Here is a 16,058-nt window from a genome sequence, read left to right as displayed (position 1 = left end):
ACGACAAAGCATTTACCTCGTAATTGAAACAATATTATTTTCTGGAAAAAAATCTAAGAAGTGATACCTCAAAAAGGGTTTGTTACACTTGTATGGCAGCCCGTTGGTCATCCTCGCTTCCTTCCAGTCACCTTCCTGACACGTGGGTCCTGCAGGTCAGTAGAGAGGAGAATCATGGCAGAGAAGGCATATATTTTGGGAACCTGATTATAATAAATAAATAAAAATCAATAAAGTGACAAAATTGAGTAAAGAATCAGAGAATTTAAGGTCATTGACCCATAGAATCACCAAGGTTGGAAAAGATCTCCAGGATCATCCATCCAACCATCCCCTGCCATGAATGTTTCCCCACTGAGCCGTGTCCCTCAGCACCTGTCCCTTCATGTTCCCTCAGCGCCTCCAGGGATGGTGACTGCACCGCTCCCTGGGCAGCCCTCTCCTGTGTCTGACCACAGATGTGGTGGCACTGAAGGAACTGGTAAATGTGCACAGCAGTACTCTGCAAACTTTTCAGAAGGAAGAGAAGGGTTTGGGGAATGATCGAGTGGTGGGAAACGGCTTTTCTCTGGGACAGATCGCAATCCGTGCCTGTGGGCTTCTCTTGCTAATTCACTGTGACACTGTTTAGACTTAGGAGACTGACACGCCTTTGACAGATCTCTGATCACAGCAGAAACTCTTCTGACTGCACACCAGTCCAAGGTTTTCCTCCTTCTTATTTCCTACACAGAGTTTTGCAGTCTTATGTCCCTTCTGTATCAACATATGCAAAACTGAACTTCAAAAGTGACCATTAAAAAATAATCCACCCTTCAGGTATTTTTGCTAGCAGCAGTCCCCAGAATGCAGTCCCTAACACTGGGAACATGTTCCTCACTGATGTGCCAACCACAAGTTCATGTCTTTGTCTTAGTGAAAATGAAGCCGTGATTATTCATGCAGTTCCCAAAGAGTCACTCCACACCCTGGAATCACTTCTGACAGATGTAAAATGCCTTCTGCTGAATTCCTACTCCAAAGAGCCTTTTGCATGACCGGTTTATCAGTGAATGCAAGCAGACTCATGATTTGCAATGCTTCATCACTGTGGCATGTGTAATGCTAAGCATGATGACTAGGGAAACCAGACCCACCTATTTTTTTCTATAGGCTTACAGCCCCCCAAATCTCCCGGCAGCTACACGGGAGGAGCAAGGTGTGTGCACAGGGAGACCCTACGTGAGCTGTATCATATCCTGTGCGTCTGAACGTAACTATGCAGGCAGAAGAGAATTGATTGTCTGAGGGTGTATGAATTCACTGGTAGGGAAGATGGATAAATGAAAACATAATGTGGAGACCAAAAAACAATAAAATACTGACCGGTTCTGGCCATTTTCGCTCTCCTGCTTTCTCTTTGCTGCAAAGAATGTGCTTACCTCCAGCTGAACACTCAGCTCTGCTGTGGGTAGTGCATGCTTGCTGTCCTTGCATGTGAGCAGCAGAGACGAGTCACTTCCAGCTGAGCTTGAACCGAGCTCTGCTCCCTGCCTGCCCCTCTGACCTCCTTGCAGCTGGAACTGCTCTCTGCTGCGTTTACCCACAACACCTGTGCACAGCCCTCAGTAACGCTCAGAAGGCAGGCACAGGCTGTTCCCCAGAGCTCTGCAACTTCTTCCTGAAACGAGGGATCCACAGGCTGTGCCATAGGGGTTTTCACAGACATCTCTTCAAGAAGCAAAGATCTTTGAGGGGCTCCAGCCCAGGATAACCTTCTCGGGAGCAGAACCTCCTCCAGCACAGTGTGGCAGCAGCAAAGGTGCCTGTGGGGTTCTGACCTGCAGCTGCTCCCCAGGACAAAACAGGAACGTGGGAACGTGCCCTGGCAATGCGGTGGCTAACTGGGAGCTGGCAGTCACACCAGGAGTGCTGGTGCAGTCAGATGAAAGCGCTGTCTGGTACAGGGCACCGCATGGGTGTCACAGGAATGGCGCAGCCTCTGGTTAAAGGGAGCTCTGCCAAACGGCGGGGTGCTCACCAAAGGAAAGACCACAGAGAAACCTCTGTTGCCAGACCTGCAGTCGGTGAAGGGACTGAGGAGCTTTCGCTGGTGGCTGCCGTCATTGTGATGTTGCTCCCTGGTAGTTGGCCATAATGGGAGCCTGAGGACATGGCCTCTGCACTGTGAGATTTCCAGTATGAGATTTCAAGACGTGAAGCTTTTTTTTTTTTTTTTTACCTATGCAAATCTCTGTCACTGTGAAACAAACCAACAATGCCAAAAAAAAAAAAAAAACGGGTTAAGCAGTATTTTCTAGCGATTACAAAATAAATTATTGATCTGGCTACTTTGGAACAGCACCACCACAACTCACTAGAGCTTACAGTTGTGCATTTTGCATTTCCACCCAGGGGACGTCGCCCTTCTTTTAATTCACAGAATTGTTGTGATAACTTTTTGTGCAAAAATGGATCATTTTTGTCAGACTTGATTTGTTTTAGAGAATTAAATCGTCTCTTTCGGGGAAATCTATAATCGAAATACAGATCTCTGCGTCAGAACCTATGTGAAAGATTTGTGCAGATGACTAAGTGCATGTTTTTAAACCATTTTATTACCTGCAAGGCATGCATGCAGGACTTTAGCAGAGCACGCATCATTTCTCTGCCCTGTCACTAAGTCTGCCGAATTCCGACAGCTGAGAAGAGCCCATAGATTAAGACTCTCATTTTTATCAGGCTCTGCTGTATTTCCCTAGCTAATTCGATGTTACGCATCTCAAGTAGCTGCAGTGGGAACCTGACCAAAAGCTTTTTGTTTGCCCCCAGATTCTTCTCCTCTCTTTCTAAGCAGGAGGGTTCATTCCCACCTTCCCAAACCCATCGGCCTTTGTGCTGTGCTGGTGGGAGCTGAGGGCGCAGAGCCCTGCACAGCCGCCCCGGGGCTGAGGTGGGAGCAGCCCTGCGAAGGCTGGGAGGAGCAGGCGGCTGCTAAAGCCCTGCCCTCGTCACGGGCACAGACGCAATGCCACAAGTTTAGCAGGAATACAGAGCCTTTTTCTTCCTCTTCTAAGAAGGATCTGTGCTTGAATAAGCAAACAAAAATTGGACCTGAGTTTGCATCCCTCTGGTCCCAGAGCTGTCCTTGCTGGAGTCAATAACTCTGCTCATGTGAACATATGATGTGGTGTAAGAACCCTCAGCTATTCATTCTTAAAGAAGAAAGGTTATTTTTGCAAGTCACCTATTTCTGAATTTTGCTATATATACAAATTTACTGTATATAATGAATCTATGAATTCTTTGAAATAAACTTGATGAAGGGGCAATGATTGGGTCTTACAAGAATAGTTCAAAGATGCTCGGATTTTGTTTATTTTACACGGTTTAATCTTCTCTGGCCATTTTTTCACTGACTGCTTTCCACAGTACCTTTCAAAGTAACCTTCATTTGTCAGGATATTCCACGTTGCTGGAAGGCACTGAAAATGTCAAACATGGGAACAGAGAACAGCTTTTTCTCACTGCTGCAGCCCGGTACGGATCTGCACCACCAGACTTTTTGTTTGGCTGCTGAATTCAAAGTCAGCTCAAATAGTTCACAGCACAAGCATATTCTGTGGAGATACACAAGTATCCCTTGTGAATCCACAGCACACGAACAAATTGACTTCACAGTGTTTTCTCACTGGATTTTCAGTATGTGCTTCCTTGTGATTTAAAGGCATTGGAAAATAAAATGATTTGGTTTAAGAGGATGATTCAGAGTGAGATAATAATCCACAGTTGTAATGGATGAGCCTCACCGTGCTGTGCACTTTCTGAATTACACTCAGTGGAGTTTCTCCTTAAACATCGAATTACCTCTGCTCTGCCCCCCGTACTTTCTCAGTCTCTGCAGACAGAACTGGGTCGGTGAAGTGGTTCTTATGGAAACACACAAGAGCCGTTGGAGCAGAAACAACTTTTTCTTCCTTGGAGCTGCACCCAAATATTTTTATAAATTTTGTTTTTCTGTAACAGGTTATTTTATTTACTGTGGCTTAAGTAATGCCAGTGAAAGATTTCTATTTAAACACGATGTGTTGACACTTTCTGTTTGCTTGTTTGCTGAGAGAGCTTTTTACCCAGCCTCACCAGAGGGAGGAAACTGATTTAAAGAAAATCCAGAGCAAGATACTGTTTTAACTGGAATAAGTTGAGACATGGAGCGGGGGCACGCTGTCAGCACACCGCTGCTTGCGCTGAGTCAGAGCCCGAGTGGAGCAGGGTGCTGCTCAGCTGCCAGGAGTGCGCAGCTCTCCTGCACAGCAGCCCAGGCACTGAGCCACCGTGGCTCGCTCATGCAGGAGCGGTGCAGCACAAGTGACCTGCCCACGCAGCGCCTGCCTCCATGCCATCTGCAGCACCCTCTGAGCACCAGCAGAAGGGAGCTCTCTCTGTCACATTCTTGGTGGGACATTAGGTATTTGAATTAGTATAATTAATGATGTTAATTAATAGGATGACTAGAGAGACATAATCTTCTTACATAGGATAGGTGTTTACCTTCAAAGATTCTGCACCTGAATGCTCCTACCCTACGTTCTGCTGAAGGTATTCTTTGAGCATGCAAGAACCCCAGCACCCTGCTCCACTAGTGCAGACTACTGCACTTATGCAAGCTGAGCCACTTCTGCCTTTCAAGGCTGGCTGACGCTTCCCGAGCACACAGTTTTGTGGCAGAAAGGATATATGATTAAAGTTAATGCCAGCTTCTCACTGTTCTAGGTTGCAACAGCAATTACTGTCTATGTACATACAGCTCATTCAGCCACATACTGCTCATACATAGATGCACACGTTCTCATGGCCCTGAGCAGGGAATGAGGGCCTTTGGCCACCCTTGGGCCAACCCTTGGGCCAAGGTCAGCTCACCCAGAGAGCTTTTACTGTTGGTGCAATGGTGGTATCTTCTATGACCGCTCACTGCCAACATCTGCACCGCGTGAGGCAGCGTAAGGGCGAAGCGCAATGCTCCATTTCCAAGTGGAACAAATAAGAGCATCTGCCAACCCCTGCGTATGTATGAGGTCATTGAGGTTACATTCCTTCAGGTTAGAAAACAGAACCAGTGTGATCTCACCCTCATGCCAGTTTCTCCACATTGCAGAGTTACCACAAAGCCTGACGACACACTGCTGCTGGGACAGGCAGGACGGGACTGTGGGCTTGTCTGCTCTGCTGGAAAACAAGCAGCCAGGAATGGGCAAGCACAAGCAACCTGCAGGTAAGAATGCAGAACAGTCACTCTGGTTTTTCCACAGCATGAAACAGCCAAGTTCGTAGCATGCACCACCCAAAAATCCTTAAATCCCTGCTCTTCACTACACTTTTACCACAGTCATTTGTGCTCCTTAGTAACACTGTGCCTTATTTATCAGAGCTTGGTGACCACATTTCTTTGGTGCCTGCTGTCCAGCTGGAAAAGAGGTGGAACTTCAGAATGTGCAGCCCTGAGGACCGCAGAGGGAGATGGGAGCAGCACAGTGGAAGGCAGCTGTAAATCCCCACAGAAGAACCGGGTGGGATTCTCATTTGTTATTCTATGTGGTAATGTATTAATTCCTTCACTAAACTCTTCTGATTATTTTTATTACCCTTCTGATGTCACTCTGAATATTGCTGTTATCCTTATAAATACACAAACCCCTTTCTGCAGAATTTTAGCCATCCAACCAACATGCCCCGTGACCTTGAAGTCAGTACACTCAATTCGTCAGTCAAATTGAAAATAATTGAGCTTTGGATGAGAAGTTCACTATGTAGCTCTAAGGCAAATACATTTGATATGGTTCAAGGTGTAAGTATGTGCGCATAAAATGAATATCATTCATTTGTATTTTCCTAGATGGAAGTGGACAATTTTGACAGTACATCTCCATGCGAAAAAAAAGGTGTGTTTACAAAGGCAAGTGTCAGGTTAAAGACACAAATGCTGTATCATACAGAGGCTTTCATTAAAGAGAGGAATTACTTGAAGTAGATGTGGGCAAAGCGTACCTCTGTGTTTAATTCACAATAGGCATACACAGTAGCCCACGCTTCGTCTTGCAAACCTTGCAAAGGTTTGTCCAGGCAGAAAGAGCCCTGCAGATGCCCCAGGCCTGGCCAGGAGCACCCAGCTCTGCCGGCAGCAACCTGGCCTGCTGCTGCTGACGGAGCTCATCTGCGTGGTGAGCTGCAGGGCAGCCGCAGCGCAGTAGGTACTGGAGACACTGCTCTGAGGGAAGCACCTGCAAAGCCACCGCTGCACTGTGTGGGTCTTCTGGGGCAGGAGTGGCAGCAGACAGGAGGGAATGCAACATGGCCCCCAGCCACAGTGTTTGAAGACCTGGAAACAGGAATGCATCCATTCTCCTCCAGTTTAATACAGAAACTCCTGATCCTCCTCAAGAATACCAGCTGCGAGTTGATGTTAGTGTTGATGAATAGCAAATACTCCCCTGACATCAATCTAGATCACGTTTCATTGCAGAAGGATTGTCTTCAAATAGGCTGCTGCTGCTATGTTTAGGACCTATTTTCCATGCTCACTGATAGTGTCCTGCATCTTTCCAGCGCTACATCACCCCAGTGTCCTGGCTAGCTTTGGGCCCAGCCCCATAAGTTGCACTCCCGTGAGTAAGCCTTATCCATGAATACAGTGAGTCTCATGTCATGACAAAAAGCTTTAATAAAATGCTGTTCTGTGAGCACAATGAAAAGCCAATCCAATCAGTACCCAGAATCAGTACACCAGGCCCTAACACCCCTAATGTGAGCACACATGTTCGGTAACCAACATGAAGAAGCTGATTTCTGAAGACCTACTTAGATAATATATTTATTCTTTTCAATACATAAATCCTGAATAGGGCTCTGGAAATTGGAATTGTGAAAATAAATATGGTGATGATAATGATAAATTTAAAATGCTTTCCAGACCAGAAGCTGAGGAAATCTCTAGAGAGGTCTTTTGGTGGAGTTCATAAATCTTAACACCATTTTTAATGAAGTATTAGTTATTTCATAATCTACATTGCTTACTTAGCAACTGCTTTGGTACTGAGTATGCCATCCTGGCTACCTACGTTTTTGCCGTAGGCCAGGATCTCAGAACTCCATTTGGATCATCTGTCATCCCCAATCTGCTTACATTGCTATTCTATAGCTGCAGATCTCAAGATGATGAACAATGCTGGATATTCATCAACCTTATTTAAAAAATGGAGTAACTATGATGTAATGAGATTAAGAAATTTGGTTGATGCCATTAAGCGCATTAGCATCCATACAAAGATTAGAAGACATTTCCCTATTCCTGGCACTGCTCGTAACCCCCCGGATATGAGGGCCCGAGCCACTTCTTACTGCCATTTGCTGTTTCAGCAAATTGGGGCACTGAAGGAGGCATTAATTCACTCTTCAGGGGTTTTAAGAAACATTTATATGACTAAAAGAGGACTTCAGATGCTTCAAAGAAGAGAGAATGCTGGCACTATCATGGCACTCCAGGGACTGAAACTCAGTCTGCAAAAGCTCATACGAATTCAAAAGAAGGAGAATTGTATTTATGGAGAGCTGATGCTCTGCATATAGAAGTGTGTGTTTTGGTAGACATTGTGAGCTTCAGGAAGCCATTGAAGGGAATAAAATACAAATATACAGCCATGATATTTTATGATGTTTCCTTTCTTAGGCCTTTTTGGAGGTTATCACATCTTTGGTGGGTATTTGGCATAGGGTTAAGTAAACTCATGAGGAAAATGTAAAGGTAGGAAATTGAAGCAACTGATTATGCAGATTCTGTAATTTTCATAGTTATCCACTGGGGACTTCTCAGGTCCTTTGTGTTACAGAAGTCAGGTTTTGCAGTCAGAATGTACACAGTCTCTATGACTTCCATGTGATAGTGCAGTTGTTACAGACGGATATCAATTCAGTCAAGAGCAAACAATGATGTTAGCTGTATTCAGTGAATTTGGAAGTACCATTGACATCAAATTTCTTTGCCTCTGGTGGTTTTTTTTAAGCACCCATACAAAGCACTATTTTAAATTTTTAAGAAACTCAAATATAAGATATGAAGGCAAATGCTGCTACATTATTCTATTCTTGTTTTAGAACCTTTGAAAATAAGCTTACAGTTCTAACACATCATTAACGTCCATGCCTTCCATGATGTTCTGGAACTTTCTCTTTGCAACACAGCATGGAAAAGGCTGAGGATAAGTGGTTGCAAGTTTACAGATTATAAGAGATGTGATGTGAGCTCGTAATTCAGGTTCTGTGTCATCTGTGGGAAAAACCATAGAATGCTCATCGCTACTCCTCGCACACACCCAGATGTGGTATCAGATTCTGATCTCTTTAATCATTAAAACTTTTCATTATTATTTGAATCAGCACGCTGTCTGGAGAGATTCTTGCAGAGCAGAATGTTACTTTGCCGTGTGTTCCCACCTCCTGCTCTGCACTGGTAAATGTCTGAAAGACTTGAGTTATTATGTGATATTCCGTGTAAATCTGACTTCAAAAGCAGATGAAGGATTGTCTTGCAGTCACGCTCCTACCACCAGCACTCTGTTATAAAGCTTTTTCTTTGACAGCCAAGTGGGCAAGTACTCGTAACTGCTGCCCACTGGAGCTCCCCTGAGTTGGGCTGGGGGTCAGTGGGGACAGCGAGGGTGTGGTTTTTCATTCTTGTATTTCTGCAAGATGATTTTGAAAGGTATTGTCTAACAATTTACAGATCACAGACAGGGTTAGAGGGTTCCTACTTGTGTGAAACTCTATGATTCATGGAAAGATGCAATACGCCTTACACGTTCTACAGGATGAAGTCATTAGAACCCATCACATCATTTTAGCATCTGATAGCATTAGCTTTCAAAACGTGTGCTTAGATTAGCTTGCAGAAAGTGTAAACTCATAGGCTTCTGTGGCAACTCTACTGTCTGATGAGAAAAGCGGGAGCTCGGCGCAGAAGTATTGGACTGCATCACAGGGAGCGTGGCCAGCAGGTCAAGGAGGTGATCCTGCCCTCTGCTCTGTGCTGTGGGGCCTCACCTGGAGCACTTCATCCTGATGTGGAGACCTCAGGGCAAGAGAGACACAGAGCTGTTAGAGTGTGTCTGGAGGAGGGCCACAAAAATGATGTCAGGGATGGAACACCTCTCCTGCCCTGGGGACAGGCTGAGAGCTGGGGCTGTGCAGAATGGAGAGGGGAAGGCGCTGGGGAGACCTGAGAGCAGCCTGTCAGTACCTAAAGGAGCTGTAAGACAAAGGGGACAGACTCATTAACAGGGTGTGTTGTGACAGGACAAGGGGAAATGGTTTCAAACTGAAGAAGGGCAGATTTAGGCTGGATATAAGGAAGAAGTTTTTTACAAATGGGTGGTGGGGCACTGGCACAGGTTGCTCAGAGGGGAGTGGTTGTCCCATCCCTGCAGACAGCCAAGACAGCCTGGATGGGGCTCTGAGCACCTGATGGAGCAGTGGTGTCCCCTTTCACTGCAGAGGAGTTGAACTGGATGATCTTTAGGTGTCTCTTCCAACTCAGATGATTCTATGATTACAGAAGCCTCGTGTTTTGGATACAGCTTCCATCCAGAGTCAGTCAGATAATCCATCAATCCACTACAGTACAAAAAAGGTGCTCTGACTTTCATAAAAAGTTAAAGTTGGTGCAGAATGTAGGTTTTGTGTAGCATGTTTATGCAAAAAAAAAAAAAAAAAAAAAAAAAAGGGCCAGAGAACCAATTGTGGCTAATCAGTGTCCCATATGACATGGCAGCAATACATCTGTCAAAAATTACTCAGAACCTAAATATATAGAAGTTCCCACGCACCTTTATTTATCTAGCTGTAATCTTTGCTCTTGAATGTGTGCTTACCAAAGAAAAAGGGGAAGAAAAGGCATTGTGTGTGTTTAAGTGAAATGTGAGGGGCACACGTACTGATCCACCTTTGAACCTGCGTATCTCCTCTATTTCAGCTGAGTGTTGTCTCAGCTTGAGATCCAGAGTACAGATACCAGCACACCAAGCAACCGGGGCTTCCTGGGGAATTCATTTAAATAGGCTGTCTCCATTTATTGTAGAGTTGCAACTGCTTTAATGTCCACTCTGTAACATCTCTCTCACCTTAGGAAGACAAACTTTCTACTCCACACTTCCTTACTCCTGTGCTACAAGCACTGCATGAAGACGTGCCCTGTAGGATCTCAGTACTGCCAACTGATCTATGACTATAGATCAAGTCATGCCATGGGATATTTAAAGCCTCTGACCGGCTGTTTGGAACCTGTGTACATCTTTTTTTCTTAGATAACACCCAGTGTTAATGAAAAAAACAATGCCCAGCCATTATTTGTGCTTTTAGTGAAGGATAATAGGTACCTTTTTGCCAGACAGAAAGATTAAAAAGGCATACAAAGTTATCAAAGAGTTTATCGAACTACTCGAGTGGTAAAAATGGACATCTTTACTCAAAATGAATTTGAAATGTATGAGGGAATGTGCTGCTGAACTCCAGAAAGCCATCCACATTGCGCTTTTAATTAGGTTAAATGAAACCTGATCCAGATTCCACTTGGTCGTTAGACTGGAATGCTGAAAATGCTGTAATCTACTTATACATCATATTGAAGAAGTTTTCTGTTTCTTTAAATTTCACTGCATTACAATGTGTTAAGTAAATAACCATGATTCACAAACTGACAGAGAAAGAGAAGACATACCAACCCAATTTATTTATCACAAAGCCAGGATTTAGTTACTGTCTTTTAAACTAAATACCAAAACCAGATCTGCTCCATATACAACCATCAACATCGGTCTTGTAAACTTGAGAAGAAAGTTTCTGCCATTATCAGGTCAGATAATAAAGACCGAAAGAGAAAATGATTGCAGTCTCAGCTGCATAAGGATACCTCCATAGATTTTGTAAGTTACAACAGGAGGAGATGTGGGATGATGGCGCGTTCACCTCTGCTGAGCGGGTGCAGTGCCACAATCACCTTCCATGAAACTGTGGAATAGAGAGCAATTTTATTTTAATTCTGGATGTTGAGCGTTGTGTATGACAGAGATGTTCTGAAATACGTGGTTGCTTGGCCATATATTTATAGTTGCTTATTACCATAGATCCCGAAGGAAGTTCTGTCTTAGGAGTCAGTAAAACCAGGAATACAGCAGAAACAACTGAGAAACAGATGTTGCCTTCTCTGAAAGTGTCACAGTGCCTGGGAACTGCCTCCTAATCACTTCAAAATAGATGGTTTTTAGCATCAACGGCACGCTGCGCTTCCAAACTCGGTTTGCTGATCGGATTCAATTTTGACTTTCTACCTCAAAACCTCAAATGATTCAAAACACAGCAAAAAGCAAGGTTGAGAACAACAATGTAAATGAGAGCAGCCAAATCAAACAGAGGAAAACCTCACAGGGGCTTTCGCAGCCCAGGAGTAATTGAAAATAGCTTCCTATTAACAAAAAAACCCAGATTCTCCCATGAAACAGCTGTTTTTGGGCTACTGTTCCAGATTATGCTGTAATTTGCCTTAATTATTTACACAATGCTTCAGGTGTGTGCAGTGCTCTTTGGCACTGAACTGAACAGAGGAAAAGCCCTTCCCCAGACAGCTCCCAGCCAGCACATCATGTGCAGCACCAGGCAGGATGGAAAAAGTGAATGTACCTGGCTGCTAATCTGTGCAAATATTCGTGTCAGTTTTTGACATGATTTATTTAAGTAAAACACAGCTCTCGTTGACATTCACTGGTTTTGTGATTGACTTGAAAGGAGTCGGGATTGTGCTAACAACTGATGAGGTTTCATAACATTTATTCATTTCCATTTGCAATTGAAACGTGTTTCCATGTGTGCAAAGGCCTCCATCTGCTCTCTGTAGTTGGTCAGAGTCTTTTGTTGTATTGGTTGTTGTATTTAGTGCTTACTGTTTCCAATTAACACTGCAAGGACAAAAAAAAAAAAAAAGAATAATTTTGTAAGGGTCAGGAAAAAGGAAATTTCCATGATTTTTGTCACATGAGACTTTAAAAAGAGCCTGAAGCTAAATACTGCAACTACTGTTCACTGGTTCTCTTTATAGTTAGTGGCCTTTATAAATGCAAAAACCCTACTTAGACATTCAGGTAATTCATTTGCCCTTTCCTGCACCCTTCTTCCCTCCGGCAGACTGTAACCTGGAATTTGTCGTCCAGGTCTTGCAGTCAATGTATTACAGGTGAAATTCAAAAGGAGTTGAAATCCAAATTATGATTGCATCTCAGCACATTTGAGATTGTTTGTGATAATTAAGATGAGTTTTAAAAACAAGAATTTGGAAGTATGTCTTACAGTCTAACACTACTTAATGAATTGTAAAACACAGTTTACAGTGAAAAAAGGATTTTCTGATGTTCTTAAGTTTAAGATGCTAACTTAGGATCTGGATGAGGAACTGGGTGAAATGGAGCGCGCCCTTAAAATAGTGAAAGTTGTACTGCAGGAAAGCACCAACCCAGGTGTAAGGCTGAAGTTCAAAAATGGGCCCCTGAACTTTTTCTACTGACTACAACAAAACCAGTACTTCATTACTTGTGCAGATGCCCTATTTGTTAGGTCACACTGCTTCCCAAGTAATCTTCAACAGTGATCACCCAGTGTTATTAAAGGCTAAGAAATTGTAATCCGTGAACTCTGTATACCAATAAATTGTCTGACTCCCTTTGGTAATTCCTATAGCTTTCTTTTAAGAGTATTGTATTTTAATGTTATCACTGGGGATCTTCAAAGATCTAAGTTCACATGTACACCTACGAACATATTTATTTGTTTTCACACACTCATGCACAGACCTGAGAGTGTGAATGTCTGTGTGGCCTCTCTGAGTTCTTAGGGTTTCCAGCGAACAACTTGTGTAACTGCCTGGATGATGCACAGCCTCCTGCTGTGATCAGGGAGACGGGCTGCCTTTTTCCCATTTAGAATCGTGTGAACAAGCAGAACGTTCCAGTGCAATTTTTATCGAGTGCATACCGGTGGTCAGTGTCTGACTCTATGGCAGAGGAACTTGAAGTTTGGTCTTCTGTTATCTACAATAGCACTGCTGAGTTGTGTGAAGGACGTGTGCCTTTTGCATGACAGGTACGTGATCCTTAAACGGCAACAGATGTAAATCTACCTTCAGCCCCCAAAGTATGGTATGGTATGGTATGTTATATTGTGTTGTGTTGTGCTGTGTTGTGTTATATCGTACTATATTACATTATATTATATACCATTAGCCTTCTCATTGCTGCCAAGGTGATGGTCTCAGTGAGATGTTTAATGGTAGAAGTGGATGCAGACTGTGAAGAACTACACAAACCTGTGATCCAGCACAGGGACACTGACCCTGGCTGTGCTGCCCTCCCCGTTGCCTGCTAAACCCACCCCTGGCAGACCTCAGCACAGCAGGAACATCGCACACACATGCAGAAAATATTACAGTTGTGTACAGTTGACACTCACATAAACACAAATAGAAATCATGTGGGAATTTCTTTTAATGAACAGCAGCAGATGTTTTTCTTGCAGGCAAAAGAGGAACAAATACATGCTTGACACTTAATAAAAACATCAGTATGTTTGTGCCCAATACACTAAAATACTGTTCAGCAATAATTCCACCTTGCAAAAATATTATCAGTGTAATGCTGCCAAGGCCGTTGTGTGTATCTTGGCCAACCTGGACATGGGCTGTAGCAATTTTTATGTTTGACTTTTCAGAAACCTCTCTGTTTTGTTAGTCAATCAGTTTATCTTGCTCATTCTGTTCCTCATCCCTTGCCTATTTTACCCCTTATTAATCTCTCTTTCTCCTTTGCCAGACCATGCAAAATGTCATCCAAATTGGCCATTCCTCATTACACTTCAGGTTACATTAGAACATTCATATATACACAGTTCACAGAGTGGACTCCTCCAATACAGAGTTCCTTTCCTGTGTCAAATGATACCTGGTTGGCTTGCAGAGCAAGGAGCAACAGTTCCTGCACTAATGGCAGGGTTAAGGTCTGACACCCATTAAGGTTTGACACCATGTCAAAAATACACTCTCATGGACATAACGTGTTTCTTATGCTGAAAATTAACATTTAAACATTGTAATTTGGTATTGAGATGATATTCCACATTTTAAAATATATTGTACTTTGTGCATTACCTTTTCTTTCTAATGTTGGTGTATGTGAAATCATACTGTAAAGAAGGTGCAGAAAACAAAGGAATGTATGTTGGAGGGAACTCGGTTGGGAGGAATTGTTTGGGAAGTTTGGGGAATTGTCTTTTTCCTCTTCAAAGCCAGGGTTTAATAGGAAAGATGAGTCCTAAGAATGCAGACTCAGTCAGAGGGCTAGAGGAAGTGAAACAGATGGCAGCAAGCAGAAGATAAAGAAGAATAAAGCAGAAGATGCTTTATTCTCCAGTGGGAACCTGGTGGAAGCTGTTCCAGAAGGTGTTGCCTGGCAGAACACATCACCAGGAGTGAAAGCTCCTTTCTATCAGAAGGAGAGCCAAGAATTAGAAATGGAGCTCAGATAGGAATTCAAAATCAGCAAGGAGGAAAAAGGCTACAGCACTGTCAGCCCATCATCTTCTAACATATGCAGAACAAAGGAATTCTAGAAGGTGGGTTTGGAAGGATATGAAGGCAGGAAATAATGAGGGATGATCAAGTACAAAAAGAAATGGAATGCAGAACGAGGTTCATAGTAACACAAAGAAAGCTAGGCAGGAGAGAAAGTGTTAAGCAGAGAAGAAAACAGTCCTGGCACATTGTATGCAGGCAGACAGGGAGACCTGGGGTGCTGCACAGAAGCTGTGAGTCAGTGCCACACAGAGTGCTTTGCAGAAGGGCAGACCCTGAGGCTTGTAAGAGTCTGTGGTACAGGGATGGTCCTCTGCACAGAGGATGCTGAAAATGTGGGTTCGTTATCTGCAAGGTCACAGACTGTGAAAAGTGGATCTGAGGCTAATGGAGGAAAACCTCTGGCTATTCTCCTACATTTGGTCAAGTGACGCTGCCAGCTGCCTGCACAGTGGTACCAGGGCTGCCTCACCAGGTGGTGAAAGCAATGGCAACATGCAAAGAAATGGAGACCTGGGTGGGCAGAACTCCTCCCAGAGGAGTGAGGAGGTGCAATGGGATGAAACATGAAACAGAAGGTTCATGGGCAGAGGTTGTGAGGGCCTGAAATATAGGGCTGTTGGGTGGCAGAGCCCTGGCACAAGCTGACCGGGGAGGTGTGGAGTCTCGTTCTGTGGAGATGTCCAAACCCACCGGGACACGTTGCTGTGCTGCTGCTGTAGGAAACTGCTGGGAGGTTCCAGAGGTCCGTTCACAAAGTCCTGCGACACCGTGTGTGATCAGAGCACGCCAACAGTACACGTGGACAGCAATCTGAACACCTTCCCTGCATTTCCTTGCTGGGGCTCAGAGGTGATGAGGACCACAAAACAAACAGGGGGAATGCATCCGCCCCGGGCTGAGGCCATCTGCACACCTGAGCCTAACAAACGCACCGGGCTCAGCCAGGCGCGTGCGAACTCTTCTAACACAGTGAGTTCTTGGATTGCTGGTGCAGCGGCTGTTAACCTCCGCTGAAGCTGGAGAAGGCACCACTCTGGAAAATAGCACGGAAGGGACAGATGGACCTCCACGCCGTTAGGGGGCGCCGCCCGCCTCGTCCGCAGCCCGCGGCCCCCCCCCCCCCCTTCTCCCGCCCCCTCCGCCCTCCCTCCCGGTACGAATGCCCGGGCTGCGCGTGACGTCATCGCGGCGAGCGTGGGGGGGCGGGGTGCCCTCCCGGCATGCAGCGCGGCAGAACTTGAGCCCCATCTTGGGCGAGGGGGGCGCAGACGGAGCCCGCGCCTGCCGGTGCCGCTTCGGAGTGACGGGACGGCTGCGTCCGCCCGTCGCGGAGGGGCCGGCCTCTCTCGTCCTTCCTCCTTCGCCTCCGCCGAGCCGGCCCTCCGCCCGGGGCTCGCCTGCGGGCCGGTTCCGAGCG

Source organism: Tetrao urogallus (assembly GCF_951394365.1).
Source record: "Tetrao urogallus genome assembly, chromosome: 9".
NCBI lineage: Eukaryota > Metazoa > Chordata > Aves > Galliformes > Phasianidae > Tetrao > Tetrao urogallus.
The sequence above is the reverse complement of the archived record's forward strand: the minus strand, read 5'-3'. Positions refer to the sequence as shown.